Here is a 16,403-nt window from a genome sequence, read left to right on the forward strand (position 1 = left end):
AATGCCCTATACAATAATTTTTAGTATATATGTATTCTTAAAAAAAAAAAAAATATTGAAGACCAAATTCAGTGATAATAATGTCAATACTAATATTATTTTTTTTAAAAATCATTCACTTAATTCATCTGAACACATGGTTTTATTCCGTAAAATGAACAATCCTTGAAAATTGCATTGAAGAATTATAAACAACAACATCCCTACTCAAATTTGGAATTTCTGACCCATCCAGAGAATACTGTCTGCCTATGCAACCTATGCAAATACAACCTGCAACATTTAATATTTAAAAATGGGACCATTTTTGTAAAATGGAAACCTGCAGCCAAAGACCACAAAGGGCACTAGCACTTAAATAGCCTGAGGCTAAGCTGTATGAAGTGAACCGGGTGGTGTGTGTTTTTTTAATATTCTTACTGGTAACTGTGTTTCGTTTGTATCAGATAGGAGAAAAAAAATAAGTTGGAAGTTATACACCATACTACCGTAGGGTTGTCTCTAGCTGGCTTGCTTGGGAATGAGACTGTTCTATATCCAAAATACTCAATATCTGCTCATTCTGGCTTTTCTTGTAATCCATTTGAAACACCTGGTACTGTCTGCTGTTATAGACTATGTACCAGATTGACTATAAAGTTCCTACCTTTGCTTTTCACAGCAAACTCTCTTGCCCCATTTACAGCCCTTACTCATATCCACTCTAGTTACCATCTAGTTTCCCAGGGGTGCCAACTTGAATAAAATATGGGGGGGCAGATAAGCCCTTCCCTGCATAATCCATCACATGACAATAGGGTGCATGCACACTATTTGAATGGCAATGCACATCAACTTTGGGGGTGCCCAAACCCCTCAAATATTGAATTGGGGGGGGTGAAGACTCATTGACCCCATGGAGTTGACTCCTTGTAGTTGCCATCTTCCCCTCAATCCATCATTATCTCTCCTTTCCACCACATAAGCAGCCTACTATTTTCCCCAGATCCTCCCTATTTCATTCAATTCCCATTCTAAGGAAAAAAAACACCCAACCTTCAATCCATCCTGTCTCTCCAGCAACTATCCCTTTCTTTTTGCGTGTCCTCAGATTGCAGGGGGTGGGGTGGTGAGGGAGAAGAGAAGTTCTAGTATGTGATCAGAAGTCATTCTGTTCACCCTATGGCTGTGTTGGATACAAGCTATGCTGCTTAAGACATCATACTTCTAATTCCACACCATGGTCCTCAAATGTGTGTGAGTGGGTAAGAAGGATCAGGTACAGGACAATTCTAACAATGGCTAAAATGGAACCTCTATATTCCAAGCCAATTCACCTCTGATGGCCAACGAATACAATAAAATGGGGAATATTATCACCACATTTCTCTTTTCCTTGGGTCTATCTGGCCAACCACTCTCAGGGACAGAATGCTAGGCAACTAGGACTTTTGGTCTGGCTCAGATGACAATTTTTTTAATTACAAAGAATTGAAAATGTGTTGTGGAGATTCCCTGCCCCCTGAATAACAAATGACGATCATATTCTGAGCTGCGACAGATTTTGAAGGAGCCAGTGAAAGGAGCAAGATAGCTGCCTACCCAGATGTCTTCTCAAACACTAACAATGGGGATCACTATTTAGTCTGGTCCTACTCTATAATAATGTTAGTATAAATGACAATTCAGCTGTTTTCGGCTTAGCTTCCTCCTTTTATTCATTGGGCAATTTTAAAGGAATTAACAGATGGAAATGAGCAACAGACATCTTCTTCCCAAGGATGAATGAGAAACCCTACAACAGACCTAAGACAGGCAGAGAAGAAGAGTGGTGTCAGATTTTGGGATACCCCAGGAATGAAGTATGGTCCCCAAAAATCCCAGAAAACCCAGTTGTCCTAATTTTGGCTTTCTTTGCTGGAGACAAAACCCCAGAACAGCAGAGATCTGCCATTCCCATACTACCTATAAAAGTAATATCAAAGAATTCATTAGTTTGGTATGCCAGTAGAGAGGCAATGGCATTGGGACAGCACAGTTTCTCTACTCATTTCAGAGATGGAATTAAGCCAGATACTTAGGTACAATCAGATTCTCACACAGTAGAAAACAGCAGGAGGGAAATCAAACACTGTCTTAAACATTTTCCAGACTTTTTTGTGCTTTTTATATTAATCTGATTAATGTTAACATGAGTTTAAAGACCCAGGGCTTTATTTATTAACAATTTTCGTTTCCGATAAGCCCACTGAGGTGCAATCTCTCATTAGCAGGGGACTCCTGCCAACTCCATTAGCAGCTCGTAAAGTAAGAGATGTAGGGAAGAGCTGAGAGGGCTCAGTAGGCTTCAACAGAAATAAATCCAAATGCAGAAGCAGATTTACTGCTACAGGTCGGGAATCAAGAGCTTTTCTACAACACTAGACAGCATGTTGGGCTTAGATATTTAAAAGGCACTGAAGGGGGGAGCTTAAGGAGAATGGGGAACAGGCGTGATTTTTACAAGAGTGGTTCTCATCTGTTCTGTTTAATAAACATGAGGATTCAGTTTACATTTTTAAAAATTGTTGCATTTATATTCCATTTCTACCTGGCTCCAAAGGAGCTGACGCAGCGTTTCAGCCGCCTCCAGATTGAAATGACATTCACACTTGCTTCACAGGGCTGGTTCACACATATCTGCTCATCACTTGGGGATTATTTCAATGAGAGGATGGGAAACCCACCACAGAGAGAACTTTTCTTACCAACTCACATCACACAATGCATTTCAACTGAGATAAGCTGTCAGCTGATAATCATCTGGAGAGAACTCAAGTGTGTACATACATGAGTCCAGAGTATATTATTATATCAACTTATTAGCAATGACTCTATCCTAATGTCTAGAGAAAATGGCAAATTGCTCAAGAGTTACTTTGGATTTTTACTGTTTAATAAAAGCTCTTAATGCTGAAGATGATGGGCCAGCTGCTAAGGAAAATAATGTATTTTCATTATTTTACATTTAAATTAAGGAAAGATCATAAAATATGTATTTTATAATTGTAGAAAGATATAATGTAGATTGTTGGGTTTTAAACAAATCTAAAATATCATTCCCATCTGCAGCTACATTAGTCTCTTGGGCAAATACTATATTAAGATATTTTTAAAAATTCTTATTATGGAGTCAGTAGACCACAACGGCTCCATTTATCCATTAAATATGTAATCATACATTTTTCCCCTTTAAAGTGCATATTATTTATGCAGCAGAGCAGAACCAGTCCATGAGTGTAATTATGGATATGAGACCTGTGCAGAAAATTTCTTATGAAAATTTGCAGAAATGAGTATGTGTTCCATCTAGCAACCATTAATAGCAATGGGGAGATTCCAGCTGAACACACTCAGTTTGGAATTGGGGCCTCACTGTGCTTTATGCCTCATGGTGGGTAGACATTGTTACTGACCCTCTCCCCAAATCACCTCTGGAGGGGTTGGAGAAATCCCAGAACAGATTTAGGAGAGGTGCCAAAGAAGAGAAGGAGGAAATTGTTCCATTGTGCAAGCATAAATCCTTGCAGTAATGGAGTCTGAGGCTTAGTGCTGCTTTGAATACAAGCCATAGCTGCACTAAATCATTTCCAGTTGGTCAATGTGGAAAAAAATGTTGTGAGGGAGGTGGGAAAGCAGTTGCACCTGGAGATGACTGCAGATTAGAAAGAGTGAGAGAAGAGAAAGACAATGAATATTAACATGGGACCATGAGTACCAGGGTACTTTCTAGCATAGCATAAACAAAACAGCCAGATTTGGGCCCAAAGGGTTTACAAGTTAAATTTTAACCACATTAAATAATGTCTCTTGGGGAGATAATTAGGGGAAAGTCGATGGTGGGGAAGGAGGGTATAATGAACAGTAGCAATGGAAAAGGTTATTAATGAACCAAGTATGAGTGGTTTGTGTTAAATATGTTTAGGCTTAATTTGGCTTCAGCTAAAGAAGTGGACATTTTGAAACCAGACAGATTTCCTGGTGAACCTACCTCACAAACATGGAGGGGGGAAAGTGTTCTCAGATGTCACGTTGCAATGAGTACTTGTGCAGTACAAGCACCATTAAACCCATAAGTTAAGAGAGGAGAGATGCATAAAGTATACCAGGAAGTCATATTCTAGAAAATACATGAAGGTGTTAAGGGATTTCCCATGGGAGGTGTGCTATCATGCTTCCGGACTGTGGTGAATATGTGAAAAATCTGCTGAGCATTTTACCATGGATTAACAGGAATTCTGACTCACTGTGATATCACCAAAGTAGTCCAGGATTATTTATTTCCTTTCCCTTGCAAGAAGGTAACTAACCAACAGAAAAAGTGGTGCCGTTCTGCTAAGGCAGCCATTAATGTCTCTCCTCAGTATAGCACATGCTCTGCCCCTCCATTATTATTAGCTACTACTGCATTTCTCTGAAGAAAACATTCTGGCCTGTCAAGCTTGATCAAGCATTTTATATTTCTGCTTCTTTGGTGGACCAAAAGCTACTCTCACCTCAAATCAGCAGTTCATAGGAACAACTTCCTCAATGGTAACAAATCAGAAAAGATATTCTGAGATACCTAATCTATATCTGTCACTCCTCCTAAGATTCTCCTCAGACTTTGCTAGAAATTGACTACACACACACACACACACACACACACACACACACACACACACACACCACTAATTACCACCCACTCCTCCTCCCAATTTGTAACTGTTCCTAATAAACTTTCATGGTGTATGGAAAATGCTTTGGAGAGGCGACAAATTTCTGGTGGAATTTGAGATGTCTTGTTCAGAGTAATAGCTATCTCACACAGGTGCCCAGCTGCTATTGTGAAATCAGTAAGCATTTAATTGAAACAAATGACTATAATAATAGTACATTATCCCTGCAGGCTCATAGCCATAACCGTTTTAATTATTGAGTTAAGAGTCAAACTAATTTATCCTTTAAAGTAACAGCCACCTTTTTGGTTCAACCGATCATCCTGTTATGAACACGAGGGGAACAGTAGGGAAGGACTTAGAGAGGGAGTAATTTATTTCTGTGGGGGTGCGTTTATCACACAGTAGAGGCTTCCTACAGCTATAGCTTTCAATCACTGGTTCATATACAGGCGCAGCTAGTTCACATTACTGTATTGTAATATGGTACTCTCGATAGAAAGCCTGCATTCTGCACGGTGCTGACAACCTTGCCAAGCAGAATGCAAGGTGAAGTTATTGCATGATGAACATCTCTTCTGAATGTGCCTAATTTTGAGATTTGTTATATTCCATCTTCTAGAACATGTGGTAACTTACGACATTAAAACATTCACCCTTAAGCCTGATTCTCACTTCTAAAGAAAGCAAGGCTACTTTAAATTAGGAAATTGCCTAATCTTAAAAACATTCATTATTAGGGCACTGCACACTTTGGAAGTCGAAGAACACCCCCATGCCCACGTTCCCCACAAGTCCGGTTACTTTTCTTGCTTTCCCTCTCGGCTGCCACCCCATATTTGACACAAATCTGTTACTATTTTTTGGAGGATATTAGTACAGCAATCTGAATCCCGTGTTTTGACGGGCTATGATCTAGTGTTACGGCACACTATTATTACTGGGGAAAGAGTCATCCAAACACAATTAACACTTCATTATGAAGATGAATCTCCACAGCCTCTGTGTTAAGAAAAGCTGCTGGAAACAACGGAAAATGGTGTTTAACAAATGCAGAACGCCTCGTTAACGTACCAGGCTTCATCCATGTTTTAGAGCCGTAATTGAAACAAATGGCTTGGAGTTTGTTTTCACTGCAGATACCTGTAAATGTACATAAGGGGTGAGGTGATCTTTGATGTATCCCGGTTCCAAGCTGTATGGGGCTTTATATACTCAGATTATCTGTATTCACACGCTAACATCAATACACACCAAATTTTTGACACGCAGCTGTAACATGCATTTCCCCCCCACTACTGGTTAGTCACCCTATCTCACTAGAGGAGAGTGTGCTTTGTTACCTATCAGTACCATTGAGGCCAGGGTGTGTGTTCTTTGCTTAATTGAATTATTAAGTACAGTAATTGTGATATTTTTATATTGATGTTTTATTCTTGTTACTATGAAACAGTTTCAGATTGTCTTATATGGGCAAGATGAATAGTCATGTGGTGTTGGTGTTGTTTTGTCATGCTTCAGTGTGAATAGCTTTGAGTGTAATTGTCAGGGGCTCAGGAGCAGAAGCACAGGAAATGGAGAGCGAAGGGGAAGAATCTGAGGGCAGCGTAGGAGAAGATGACAGTGGCCCGAGAGATTCCATGAGCCTCTCCAGCGAATCGGAAGATTCACAGAAGGGGGCGCCGGTGGCCAGGGCAAGGGGGGGTCCCAAGGGGGACACTCCAGAAGCAAGGGGCCAGCGGGGACTCCCAGAGCAGCAGTTGGAGATCAGGACCAGCTTCCCCACCAGAGCATAGTGGGGGGGAAGAGTCCCAGGTATCGGGGCCAGCGTATCCCCCAGCAGGGAGAGAAGATGAGTCAGGGCTGACCACGCCTCCATCGCAGAGTCAGGCAACGGAGGGGAGGTCAGGTCCAGCCAGCATCCCGGAAGAGGGAAGCAGTGATAGAAGCAGTGTAACGGTCAGGAGGAAGGTCACTGGGTTGGCGCGAGAGCCAAGTTCAAATGTACAGGCGCGCGGGACAGCAGAGAACGAGGATTGGGAACCAGGTCCTAAAGCCCGCCGGAGGCAGGGGGAGGAGTCAGGAGACTCAGCGTCAGAAGAGTCCAGAAAGGGGAATGCCTCAGCGGACAGAGGACCCAGAGGAGGAGAGAGCAGAGGAAGAGGTGGAGCAGGGCTAGAATCTTAAACTGGTGTCAGGGGGGAGGAGATTCAGACGGAACTTCGGCGGTCTAGGGTTTAAGACGTAGAGCTGCGCGCTACGGCTTTGAAATGGAAACTGAACTTCAATAAAGACTTTTGTATATAACGACGATCTGGCGTTGGTCCTCTGTGAGCTGGGACCTTGGGGCAGCTCTGACAGTAATGATGATGGGAAAGTGGGGCACTAATGAAGTGACGGTGACTTTGCTTCAGTTTTTGCCTCTTGTGGGATAACCTCCTTTTGTTCCTTTATGTTCTGTGCAGCCTATGGCACAGTGGAGCAGTGGTGCTCACCTGACCTCACAAAAGGGTATAGCTGCTGTTTACCAGGAAGCAGAGGGGCAAGGCAACAGGGTCAGTGCAGTGCAGATGTGCCAGTGGAGCCAATCTGGTGTTCCTGCTGGTGCATTTAAACTACATTGGCTTCCCTGCTGCCTTACCCCTCCCAGTAAGTGACAGCGGCTCATCTGTCCAGAGGTCAGGTGAGTGGCAATGCTCCACAATACTGACATACTCTTCAACATTTCTCTGATGAACACAGGGATGTCTTATTCCGTGATGGTGATGTTGTTGATGATGATGATGATGATAATACCCGACCCAACTGACTGAGTTGCCTCAGCCACTCTGGGCAGCTTCCAACATATATAAAAACACAATAAAACATGAAACATTAAAAAAATTCCCTATACAAGGCTGCCTTCAGATGGCTCAGGGGTCGGATAACTCTAGATCCTCCAACATTTCTCCAGTGAAAATAGGGACATCCCAAGGAAAAGTGGGACATTCTGGGATCAAATCAGAAACCGGAACGGCTTCTGTCAATCTGGGACTGTCCCTGGAAAACAGAGATACTTGGAAGGTCTACACTGGCTGCTACTGTGTGCAGCAGAACATAAATGCAACAAAACTCATACGGCACAATCTTAATGTTGAAACAGTTACACAATAGATTATTGCTGCCAGAAGAGATCTTGCTGGGAAGTGTCTGTGGCAAGGTAGTTTGCCCGTGGCCTGCCAATGTTTGTATCCACTCTGCAAAAAGATTTTTTCTGCTGTTCCTTCCTTCTCTGTGCCACAAAGCAATAGTGACAAAGTTCATGATGTGTATCCAGAGCTCAGATACATTTTCCCACGTGAGCTTTTGTGTTTTATTGAGCTTTTTTGCAGAGTCCCATCCACCTTGTTTTATGCCTCTTCTGGCCTTTGCTAGACATTTTAGATATCGTGTTGCTATAAAGTGAAAGGCCCCCATGTAATGACAGGCCTCTACAGTTTATTGCAGGGAGCATAAAATATAGTGATTTTAGAACAGGATAGGAAAAACAAGAAGACAATCTAGAAAAATCACTCTCTAGGGAGGAGCGCGGTGAATTAATTTTGAAAGCATTGTCCCTCACTGCAAAATTTGATCCAGCATTTAAAATTATTTTTTAAAAAATCCACACCAAGCAGCCACACCAAGCCTAAATATGAAAACACCATTTTACAAATGCAATAAATGTAAATAAGTGTAATATTTATTTCTGACACCCCTCCTCCAAATATATCTTTTAAAAGGTGTATCTGAAGAAGTGTGCATGCACACGAAAGCTCATACCAAGAACTGACTTAGTTGGTCTTTAAGGTGCTACTGGAAGGATTTTTTTTTGTTTTTAAAAGGTGTGTTAAGGTCTATACATATCACCCAGCACATATACTGAGGTAAAATCCTAGGTAACACCCTCAGATTTTAAGATAGCAGACAAATGTACAATTGACAATTAATTTGTCCAAGTCTGAGTGTTTTTCGGCATTGCATCTTCCTAGCATCCTTAACTGCTTTAGTGCTAAAACAGATGTGGCTATTATGTGCCTGGGATGAGAGAATGCAAGTTCTTCCACTCATCTGAATTGAAGATGGGAGCATCTCGGGGGCCATGTGGTGTTCAAATTACATTTCATGGATTCCATTCCATTCCATTCCATTTTAGGTTTGAAATGACACGCCAGAATTGTGTAAAAACCACCATATATGTAGAAACCTTTATTATTGAAGAGACAGAAAAAGCTCTCTGATATGACAAAATCCATAGAAGGGTCTTGATCAGATACTACTCTGCCATTTGGATTCTTTATAAAAGAATAAACGTAAACTTGTGCTGCTTGTGCTGTTTAGGGAAGTTTTTAATGTTTAATGTTTTATTGTGTTTTTAATATTCTGTTGGGAGCCACGCAGAGTGGTTGGGGAAACCCAGCCAGATGGACGGGGTATAAATAATAAATTATTATAATATTATTATTACTGCTACACAAGTGTGGCTCCATTCCAGGTTAAAACCAAGATCCTTCTGAACTAGTCCCAGCTTGAAACAGGGTTTGCCTCTTAACACTGCTACATGCATATATACCAGCTACTGTTATTGTGGCAGAAAGTTGGGCCAGTCTCATTGTGGTTGTGTTATACAGTCCACCATGCGAATACATACACACATGTGGGTTGTGTGCCATTACATTTTAACATTCACACTGCAATATATCAAGGGAGTTTTGTTCAGAAATGTTAAAAGCGATAACGGGTTCCTGGGCCCTTGCAATTAACATGTCACACAGTAACATTGGTCATTCAGAGTCTGGTCTTCCAAATGCATTGCGCTATGGACACAAGTCTTCCTTATTTATGCCCTTCTATTGCTGACTCTGAAAAGTTACCTCCAGGCAGTTGGATCAATGCTACCTATATTGCTGTGTTCTGCTGGCAATTTCAATACCCTTATAGCAGCAGGTGGTGAGACGTACACTGTACTCCTGTCTGATTGTGGGACAGAATGGTTATCTGGAGGAACATTTGGATGGAAAGTAATACAGCATTGATCTACAACATGATGTAGATTTCAGCCATCGGAATCACATTACTTCCAATGGATTCTACTTCAACTATTAATATGTATGACTGGTTCAAGGCAAGGGGATGTGGGCGCCTTTGCTCTGGCAACACAGGCACATTCATTCTCTCGTTCTTCTTCCCACACCTTGTGGTTCCTTTTGAAAAGGGGTGGGGTGAGGGAAATCACTGGATATGAAGGGAATATTAGCAACCCTTCACCCCCGTTCTGCCTTAGCACAAAGTAAGGGAAGGATTGATTCATGCCATGTCTACTTTGGTTACCAGCAGGTCTCCAAACACATCATGAATATGCTGGTCCTGCATGGAAAGGAGCCAGTCATCAATCATGTAGATGCAGCACCTATGATTTTGCATTTAAATTATTCATTGCATGATCACTGACAATTTTGGTCTGCCAAGAAGTAAATACTAGGCAGTATGATATTTGACCACATTGTCTTGATTTCCTTAAAAAATGTTGATTAGCTAGAACACATCTTCATCTTCACTTTCCATTACTTCTCTGGCCCGACTGATAACATGGCAGGGCCAAAAATGTTGTACCTCTGAAATGCACTGGGATTGTTCGGGATATTCTCATGAAAAATTAACAAAATAATCCCTGATTAATCGAGGTGAAGATTGCTCCACCTGGGTCTCCGTCTCTTGTGTGCCAAATATGCAATTCCATCAAGAAAACCACTTAAGCATTTAAGATACAACTATCTACAATTTGCACTCCCTTGAAAGTCAAATATTTCAGCAAAACAAGGGAAAATAAAATACTTTTAATGCTCTACACCGTATTAATAAGTATTAACCAGACATTCTAGCTGATTAGGATTCACTAAGAACATGGCCAAGCAAAATAAAATTTATTCCTCTGGGGCACTAGGGAAAAGAAAGTAACTTTTTATCTTGTCTCTCTCTGCACTTTACATTTTACAGCCAGCTGCCTATTTTCATATACCAGATGAATCTCAAAGAAAACAGCGCATATTTCAATTAAGCTTTTTCAAAAGCTGCCTCTCTTTGTCTCTGTGTCTGTGTCACCAAAATATTCCAGAAGGAACACTATGTTCAATGCAGCATTTGCATTTTTATCCAATCAGATCTTAAGGACATGTGCCAAGTCAATGTTTATATTACAGAACAAATCAAACATCAGCAAGATCTGATTAACCTAACGACCTGGAATTAAACAATACCACCTGGAAGGGGTGCTCCTTTATTCGCTGGAAACCAAGAGGCTCTTTCAGAATCTGAATGCCAAGGACAGATGTTCTCATGCACATCCGAAGATGTATACACTCTGAAATATTCCTCAATTTTCCCACTGTCTAATGAGCTGCACTGTATATTCTAATTGAGACTGAAGTTCTGAAAGGGACATTTTATTTATTTGGGGTACAAAAGGGGTTCTTTTGAGTGAAGGGATGTTTCAAAAATGCTGCTCCCTTTCACACCACTTTCACACCATTTTGGAACACTTGCGTGTAGACAGCTGAGTATATGGAAAGCTGAAGTGATAATCCAGAGATGACTAGGACTGCAATTGGCCAGAGTGCTGGAGCAGATCCAGGGAGCCCATTACAGGCCAGTCTCTCAGCTGAGAAATCCGTCCAAATTGCTGCGGGAGCTAAGATGCAGGCAGGTGGAGGAAGCAGAGTAGGCAAGCAGGGAATAAAAGGTGGGAGGGATAGGCGCAGAAAGAGATTGCAGCCAAACAGCCTTGCAGGACAGAAAAAGGAGAGCTGTTCAGGAAAGGCCAGCCTACACTATTCAAGCAAAGACCCAGGAGTAAAGCATTTATATGCTGTTCATGAAGAACCAATGGGATACCTGGGGTGTAGTGAAGCAATATTGGGATCTGGGCAAAACATTCTTCTATTCAAACCATATTTCTATCCTTCCTCCACCCTGAGCGCTAAAACAACTCACAAGGAAAGGGACCATTGCATATTCCATAGAGCAATATGTTCCAAATTGAACCCTGATAAGAACATAACAGCCACCTGCTGGATCAGGCTATACATATCTTGAGAACCACCCTGAGACCTGCAGGTACAGGGTGGTATGTAAATTTAATTTAAAAATAAAAAATGCCGTCTCCAAGTGTGGAGGCAGGGCATAACAATCCATGTGTTTAGGCACCATGAATTGGTCTAATCTTCTTTTAAAGCCATCCAAGATGGGTCCCATCCCTGTCTCTCATGAGAGCTATTTCCATAGTTTAACTATGTGCTGTGTGAAGAAGAACTGTCTTTGCTTTGTCCTGAATCCTCTAACATTCAGCCTGACAGCTTGTAGTACGATTACAGAGGGAGAAAAAAAACCTTTCTCTAGCTGCTTTCTCCATGGCATTTATCATTTTATACACTTCCACCAGGTCCTTTCACTCACATTTTTTTCAAAACATAAAGTCTCAAATGCTGCAGCCTTACCCCAGAGGGGAGTTGCTCCACCCCCTTGATCATTCTGACTGCCCCCTTTCGTAACCTTTCCCAGCTTTACAATATCCTTGCTGAGGTTTGACCAGAGAACTGTACACAGCATTCCAAATGTGGCTGCACCATATAACAGCATTTTGTTTTCAGCTCCTTTCTTAATGATCTCCTTTGCATGGAATTTGCCTTTTTCATAGCTGTTGCACACTGGGTCATTATTTTCATCAAGCCATTCTCTATGACCCCAAGGTCTCATTCCTGGTCAGTCGCTGCAACTGCAAATGATCAAAAGTCTGGAAACCAGGACTTATGAGGTATGGTTGAGGCTGCTGAGTATGTTTAGCCTGGATAAGAGGAGACTGAGAGGAGATTTGATAGCCATTTTCAAATATCTAAACTAGGGTTGCCACATGGAAGAAGCAGCAAGCTTGTTTTCTCCTGCTCCAGGGGATAGGACCCAAACCCATGGATTCTAATAACAACAACAACAACAACAACAACAACAACAACAACAACAACAACAGACTTAGAAAGTGAAAACCTAGAAAATGCCATGCAATTACAAAATTAAAGGGGGGGGGGAATCATCACCTGGGAGGAAAGGGTTACTTTTTAGTTGAAAATTAATGCACTCTATTCCAAATTAACATGTGGGATAATTAAAACCATCTTTCCAATGAATTTATTATAGGATATACAAAGCTAATTATAAATTCTCTGTTGCTAATCCGTTGCAGTTTGCTAATGCAGCGTTGAAATCTCTTTGGCCACACTTGTTTAAATTATTCATTAGACACAGCAACAGTTGTGAACTGTAATTTAAATTGGCATCTCATGAATATTCAATTAATACAATAAACATTGGAATGTTTTACTGCACACTGCTCAATATTTTGCACTCTATCCGGTGTTTACATATTTTTATTAACTCTTTATAAAGGTGTTACCTATTTATGTCACTGATTACAACGAGAATAAAATGTCCCACTCATAAATATTTGTGTCATCTTAAGAGAGGGAATGTAATTAGGCAAAGCTTCAGAAGTCATAATTAATATAGAGCAGATATTACTCTTGTACTCTTTTGCTCGGAGCATGTGGCCTGGCACCATTTCAAATGGAATAAGCTTTCCATGCAAGGCAACTACTGCACTACAGTTTTTCAAAGTAACCAGGATCAAACCTGCCTGTCTTCTCCCACATTGCAGAAGGCGCTAATTGATGATGAACTGCTATTTCCCCCCTCCTTTTCCTTCAAAACAGGCTCCAAAGGGACCTCAAAGTAAAGTATCACATATGCTACCTTCTAGGGTTTGGGCAAACCATAGTCTACCCATTTCAGAAGTCTGGTCAAATTATGGTTAATGCAAGCCAGGAACTGGAGGAAGGAACCAGAGGATGTGAAGAGAGGATGGGAGCACGTGAGAGTGAGGTGTGGCCCCCAGGCCCATATATTTATGAGACGCCTCATAAAATAAATTCTCTTGGAGCCATACAAATAAAATGAGAATAAAAGCATAAGGACATAAACCCACAATAAATTTAAAAGACAACTAGTATAAAACTTCAAATACAGAAACAGCACAATAAAAGACCATTAACAGCACAGAACTAAAACAGCCATCAAGTACCTACATTAAAACCACCAGCTGTACCACAGCGGCTTAAAAGCAGATCTTAAAAGGCTTGAGGATAAAGGAAAACTCTTAATTTGGTGCTGAAAAGACAGCAACGTGGGCAGCAGGTGAGCTTCCCTAGGGACAGCATTGTATACGGCGGGGGAGGGGGCAGGGACGGACACCAATGCAAAGGCCCCCCCTCTTTCTTGCATTCATTCTCCTAACTTTAGATTGAGGGAGCACATGGAAAAGGGCCTCTGTAGTTGACCTTATTGGTATGGGTAGGTACATACTGGAGGAGGCATAATAGAGCATGAAGCTGAACTGGATCTTACATGTTTCCTTTTTGTTCTTTTTGCTGTTTTATGAAACAACAATTTATTTTTAGAAGGAGGGGAGTGTAATTATGGAAACTACATAAAACTGGTATCACCAATAGCCAAAGATTCCCCATTCTTGTTCTAAACACTGCTGGTTACAAATTTCTCAACGGGAATGTCAAAAAACACAGATGGAGGCGCCTGATTTTGGAACCCACAATTCCAAAGTGCCATAGAAAACAGTCACCACAGATCCAAATTTTCCCTTATTTCAGCTTTCACCAGCCTGGTGTCCTTCAGTTATTTTGGACTACAATTCCCATCAGACCCTGCTAACATGATTGTATTAGCTGGAGCTGTTGGGAGTTGTAGTCCAAAACATCTGGACGGTACTGGATTGACCAAAGCTGCCTTATTTGGGCAACTTTTCCTGCAGAGTGCCTGTTGCACTGAAGATAACATTTCCAACTGGCTTTAGCTTAAGAAACTCTGAATATCTTGTAAAAACGGATTCACAAAATTCAATTTAACTTGAAAACTGTAGTTGCTAGATACAACTGCAGTTGCCAGTTGAAGCTGGCTCAATCTGCAGATAATTAGTTCAAAAACAAGTAGTAGCTCTTCTGTTTTAAGATGTAATTATTCACTTCTCTTCTGAGGACCCAGCAGAACCAAAATTAATAAATAAAAATGCAGCAGAAAATAGAATGTCTGCTTTGTTTTTTCCAACTATATGTTTTATATCCTTTGACACCAGAGTCCAACAAATATCCCTGCTTTATATTACTGATCCATACAGCTCTGATCCATATTTCAGACAATTTTTAAAACCCCAATTCCATAATGTCCAACGTGGCTGAAATCCAATTTGGTTTAACCACGGTGTAGATTGGATTGCCATTTCTCACTTCTAGAAGTACAGGGGTTTAATTTGGGCACATTTCAGCATAAAAACTTGGGCCTCAGGCCATGTGCAGCAACACTGAGATTAAACTGTGAGGCAAAATCATGTCAGCCATTAACAGTGCTTCTGATGATGATAAATGAATCCAACTCTTTACAAATTTCCTACTCTCTTTCTCTTCTGCATATGGCAAACAGAAATAAAACACTGTTTAAAATTTATTTGTGCAAATTTGCAAACTTGATTTGGAGGCCTTCTGTGGATGGGTGTCTCAGCTGTTATGCCAGCAAGTCACCTAGTCAATGTCACAAGTCGTATTGATATTGCTTACATGGACATCTGAGTGGTATCACAGGCTCACATAGCAGTGGAAATGTTTAGGACTGTAGAACTAATCCCAGGAGAACTCTATGTACTTTTCCACTGTCGTTACAAAACAAAGAACTACTTGACTACCATTTGAGTTTAGGCAATATTGACTACTTTCAGTAAAAATCTGAAGAATGTGATCACACCCATTTTTAATACAACTCAAGCAAGCTTAATATACCATCTCTTTCTAGAGTACTTTGATAGGAATGAAGCTAACAAGGGGTTGAGATTCTGTTGCTATATTGACAGTTGGCTGCCAGTCTTATTCAAATATATTTTATATTTCAATTAGGCATCAGGTAACTAACCCACAGTGTTAATTCTCTGAATGAGTATACAGTGGTACCTCGGATTACAAACGCTTCGGGTTACAAACACTTCGGGTTACAAACTCTGCTAATCTGGAAGTAGTACCTCGGGTTGAGAACTTTGCCCCAGGAAGAGAATGGCAATCGGCGTGGCGGCAGCGGGGGGAACCAATAGCGAAAGTGTGCCTCAGGTTAAGAACGGTTTCAGGTTAAGAACAGACCTCCGGAACGAATTAAGTTCATAACCCAAGGTACCATTGTACCACATCAAAACAGAGATGTCCATAAAATCACAGGTAAACTAAACCTGGCATCCATCTCTCTTGCTCTCCAGTAAGACAAAATGTTGCATGATTCCACAGTAATTTCCAGATCACAGTTTCTTTTAAAATTGTAATCAGCCAATCTAACATGACATATTGTACCTCTTATACCTCTATATAGTACCTAAATGAGTCTGTTTCTATACATTATAATACTGCATACATCAAACAGAAATATTTGATCTGAGAGGCCATACTCTCAATAATGACAACAAAGAGATTCATACATTGCTGAAGTAGGAATCCTTTTATCACAACCTCACTGAACATTTATTTTGTTTTTATATATAAGTACTGCTCATGCTAGCATTCTTGGATCCAAAATGGTGTCAACAGACATGAGTGCATATAACCAGATTTGCACAAG

At 40.9% G+C, this 16,403-nt stretch overlaps 1 protein-coding gene and 1 long non-coding RNA gene across 8 annotated transcripts in view; one reads left to right on the forward strand and one right to left on the reverse strand.

The window, feature by feature from the left end:
• Window positions 1-16,403, forward strand: part of LOC310848004 — a 102,527-nt gene that overhangs the window by 67,677 nt on the left and 18,447 nt on the right. The window lies entirely within an intron of this gene.
• The window catches only part of TOX2 (TOX high mobility group box family member 2), a 256,694-nt gene that overhangs the window by 52,740 nt on the left and 187,551 nt on the right, over window positions 1-16,403 (reverse strand). The window lies entirely within an intron of this gene.

This window comes from Podarcis gaigeae, assembly GCF_964106915.1.
Source record: "Podarcis gaigeae genome assembly, chromosome: 6".
NCBI lineage: Eukaryota > Metazoa > Chordata > Lepidosauria > Squamata > Lacertidae > Podarcis > Podarcis gaigeae.